We start from the raw sequence: 5,000 nt of genomic DNA, 5'->3' as shown, positions 1-5,000 counted from the left end.
AGCGGCAACAACAGTAGTAGTAGTTATACCGGTAGTAGTAGTAACAGTAGTAGTAGTAGTAGTGGTAACAGTAGTAGTACTGGTAGTAGTCTTAATAGTAGTATTGGCAGTAGTCTTAGTAGTAGTATTGGTAGTAGTCTTAGTAGTAGTATTGATAGTAATCTTAGTAATAGTAGTAGTAGCAAAAGTAGAATAATAATAATAGTAATAATATTAGGGGACTGGAATCCTACAATAACAAAATGCTAAGAGAAATTAGCATAGAAATACGAAACAAACTCTCCTAAATACAGCACACATTTTAAGAAGAGCGTTATCTGCGAATTGAAAGAACAATGAACAAGGAGTGGCTCCCGAGGGGTATTAAATGTTACATTGTTTTGGGAGAGGATAATGATAATGACAATGACAATGGAATGGTAATCGTAGTGTAATGGTAGTGGTCATAAAAATGGTTACGTTAGCGGTAATAGTAATAGTTATCTTAATGATAATGGTAATAACAATGATAATAATAATCATTCTAATAATAATAAAAAGAAACAAAACAAAAAATCTGTGTCAAAGTCGCGCCTCGCATGCAGACTTAATGGGATTCCCAATTTTCCAACCCTATGAGATTCCATATCGAAATGAGAGCTTCAAAGCACAATGCGGGACACGGCGAGAGGGAGCCGGGAAGCCGACGACGCAGCAGGAAAGCGAACGGGAGGAGGCGAGTGGCGTGCCTTCCCGGTAATGGTAGTTCGGGAGTACCAGCTGATGCGATTGAGTCATGAATGTGCAAGGGCGTGTTTGCATGCGTATGTATTGCATATATATGTATGTATATGTATAGGTATATATGTGTATATGTATACATATGTATATATGTGTATGTATGTGTATATATATAAAGATCGACAGATAGATAGATATAAATAGAGATAAACAGATATATATATATAGAAGTGTGTGTATATATATACGTATGTATATGTATTGCGTATGTATGTGTGTGTGTGGGGCGCGAGCGTGCGTGCGTGCGTGTGTGTGTGTGTGTGTGTGTGTGTGTGTGTGTGTGTGTGTGTGTGTGTGTGTGTGTGTGTGTGTGTGTGTGTGCGTGTGGGCGCGTGTGTGGGCGCGTGCGTGTGTGTGTGTGTGTGTATGTATGTGTGTGAACCCCTGTTTGTATATATGCTTGTGTGTATTTACATTTTTACCCCCGCGCCACAAACGCTCTTCGCAACACGCGCACCCGGGATACCTCCAACATTTCCGCCGCGGAGTGACTTCAATTCGGCGGGGTCGTGCGCAGGTCGCATCCGTCAGGAATTCGTCATCCGTCAGCCAGACCTGGAATCCAGCTGCCGACCGTGGAAGCTCGTGACTGGCGCAAAGTTACGGAATTTCGGTAATTCACGGACTCTCTGTCGCATTCGCTGTTGTTGTGTGGGGTACATGCGAATGGCCTGAGTGGCATTTGCTATTGTTGGGGTTATTACGAATGTGGGTTTGTGTAAGCATATCTATGCTGGAGCATTTAGACATACAGAGTTTCACGCATTCCCTTATTTATTTATTTATTTATCTATTATTAATTTATTCATTCATTCATTCACACTCACTCACTCGCTCACTCTCTCATATTCACACTCACTTACTCCCTCCCTCCCTCCCTCCCTCCCTCCCTCACTCACTCGCTCACTCACTCACTCACACTAACACTCACTTACTCACTCACTCACTCACTTACTGCCTTACTCTCTTCCTCCCTCCCTCACTCACTCACTCACTCACTCACTCACTCACTCACTCACTCACTCACTCACTCACTCACTCACTCACTCACTCACTCACTCACTCACTCATTCACTCACTCACTCACTCACACACACACAGGGTAACTCAAACTTTTTCACTCACTCACTCACTCACTCTTTCACTTTTCACTCAACACAACTCACTCACACCTACATAAACTTAAAAACACACTCACACTGTATGTTTTGAAAAATTAAAACAATTCACGAGCTTGTTACAATGATTAATAACACCGTTTGTAAACACGCAATACAACATCTGAAACACACAACCCAACAACTGAAATTGCTTACAACGGGAGGCAAGAGAGTTTATATCCCGAATGTGAATTATGAAAAGTACTATTTAATCAAGTTATAGCAAACAGTAATGTGATTATAAAAAAGTATGTTTTGTTGGTTGTCAAATAGGTATAGGATTTGTGAGCTGTTTTGCCTTCGTTGTGAATAGAGCATTCCGTTGGGAATAAACATGTTGTTATTTGTGTTATGATTAATATTATTAGTGTCATTATTGGCATCGTTATGGGTGGTATCATTATTACTGGTGTTATCAGTGTCATTAGTGGCCTTGGTATTATTTTATTCATATCATTAACATTGTTGCTTTTTTTATATTGTTGTCTTATTTTCGTGAAGTTAATGTTATTAATGCGTTTGTTTTAATATTATGGTTATCATTACTATTATTATTATTATTGTTATTATCGTTATTGTTATTATCATTATCTTTGCTGCTGTTGTTATGATTATTCCAATATAGTTATCACTCCCACCTCTACCTCCACCACCACCCACACCTCCACCTCCACCTCCACCTCCACCTCCACCTCCACCTCCACCTCCACCTCCACCTCCACCTCCACCTCCACCTCCACCCCACCCACACCCCCCCCACCCCCACCTCCACCTCCCCCACCCCCACCTCCACCTCCACCACCTCCACCTCCACCACCCCCACCCCCACCCTCAACACCTCCCCCACCCCTGTTTTCTTTCTTTCAACCGTCCCAGTCTTATTACCACTACTACCCTTTTCCCTCTCCAGCTGGTCGGCCATCAGCATGATCGACGCTGAAACCCGAGACTAGCGGGTGGATCGGGTGTCACCGTTTTCGCACTGACATCAAGACGGAAGGATTTGCTTGACTTCGTCGGGGTGCCAGTTTCATCCTCTTTTCAAGACCAAATAAAGGTTGGTGATTCCTTTTTTTTTTGGGGGGGGGGGGGGAGGGGGAGGGGGGGTTTTGAGTATTTGTTGTCATGGGGTGAGTTAGTTATAAACTTGAGGGGTGGAGGACGGTTACAAGGCTGTGATTTAGTGTGTGGTAAATGATATGAATCTGTATCTTTTGTCTCTTGATTTGCCTTATATGGACATATCATTTATAGTTACTTGTACCTCACTTTGTTTTATGCAGGTATTTATTTGTGTTTTTTTGTTGCATTAACCACTTTACTAAGATTTAATAAGCACATAAAAGCATCCATCTAGCAGGATACAATCAATACCAACTGACCTAGTGATAAAATAATAATAACAATAAAGTCACACACAAACTGCAAACATAACAGAGAGAAATCTGTCCTTCAAACAGAATTTCGACAGATCTCCGAGTCAATCTTGTGGCGCGTGACATGTGGAAGTCGCCTCGATGAGTGACAAGTTCCTGGGAAGACACATTTGCAAACACTACAAGTGGCCTTTGCAGGAACTGAAATTCAATTGGGCATGTGTTTCTAGGTGTTGCCATTGTTTTTCATTGATGAAAAAAACGTTATGGAAAATTGCGCGTGAACGTGATTAAATTCGTGAATATATATATGTATATGTATGTATATATATATATGTATATATATATATATACATACATACATACACATACTCCTGTATACATTTATAAAGATGAATAGATAGATAAGACAAATATATCGACATAATCACATATAGATCGATAGATAGATAGGTAGATAGATGGATAGATAGACACATGATAAATTAATAAATTATATATATATATATATATTGAGAGAGAGAGAGAGAGAGAGAGAGAGAGAGAGAGAGAGAAGAGAGAAGAGAAAGAGAAGAGAAAGAGAAGAGAAGAGAGAGAGAGAGAGAGAGAGAGAGAGAGAGAGAGAGAGAGAGAGAGAGAGAGAGAGAGAGAGATAGAGATGGATCGGCAGCTACTTAGGTAGCTAGATATAATCATTGCGGAAAAAAAAACATTATTATTAGCATATGAATTTATATTTTCCGTTTTACTATTATTACACAGAGCTCATATAAGCCACCCCCTAAAGTTAACCAGAAACTTTAACGATAAAATACATATTACCACTGCATCCACAAGCTGCTCGAAACACTAAAACAAACAATAGATCAAGGGAAGTATGGCCTTTAAATTAAGTGCCTGATACAAGTAACTTTTAGATTTTAATTTTTTCCTCACTGTCAGGACCATTTGCTCCCTACTTCCCCTTTGAGTAAACATCTATAAAACCTGTGAAACTCTATGTATATAACAACATATAAACGGAGTAGTAATATTGAATTATTTCTATGGATTATAGAGACATCGCACACACAAAACCTGATTCAAAGCTAATTTATCTCATGCACTACGGTTCCTGCAACCGCAACACACTCCAAATACCTTTCCAAATACCTAGGCACTTAGACACAACTCAACTGTCACACTGAGAACGATTTTGCAAAGTCCAGCAGGATATGAATGAGTCTTTTTATTTAACATTCGCCACACGTAGACTGGCTTGCTGATAATGTGTACCTCTGAATTTAGTATTAGGAGCAGCAAATCACGACTTCACCTAAGGTAAAACAGCAGTTTGGAGGAAAGAGAGGCTGTGTGTATATGTGTACCCTGTTGCGTTGTTTAGCTGTTTGGCTAAAATCGTCACAGTTCTGCATATGCTCTGTCGTGAATACTAATGCATTCTTGGGTCCCGGAGATGATACCCTGGAGCGTGATACGTATTCTTTGAAAAAAAAAAAAAAAAAAAAAGGAAAGGAAAAAGTGAGATAGAGGCGAAGGAAATAGTACGAAGTAGTAAATAATAGATAACAGTGATTATGTAGGTGATGGCGTTGATAAAAAGGATAATTAGTAGCAGGAATAATGTTCATAGTGATGATGATAATGATGATGATCATGATAATAAAAGTAGTAATAATGATAA

At 39.7% G+C, this 5,000-nt stretch overlaps 1 protein-coding gene across 1 annotated transcript in view; it reads left to right on the top strand.

The window, feature by feature from the left end:
• LOC125043958 (insulin-like growth factor-binding protein complex acid labile subunit) overlaps positions 1 to 5,000 on the top strand; it is a 76,443-nt gene that overhangs the window by 40,717 nt on the left and 30,726 nt on the right. The window contains exon 2 of the mRNA XM_047640362.1: positions 2,851 to 2,997. The gene's annotated coding sequence lies outside the window, so the exon portion shown is untranslated. The remainder of the gene's footprint in view (positions 1 to 2,850; positions 2,998 to 5,000) is intronic.

This window comes from Penaeus chinensis, chromosome 34 (assembly GCF_019202785.1).
Source record: "Penaeus chinensis breed Huanghai No. 1 chromosome 34, ASM1920278v2, whole genome shotgun sequence".
NCBI lineage: Eukaryota > Metazoa > Arthropoda > Malacostraca > Decapoda > Penaeidae > Penaeus > Penaeus chinensis.
Note: the sequence above shows the minus strand (reverse complement) of the source record. Positions and strands in the feature narration are given on the sequence as shown.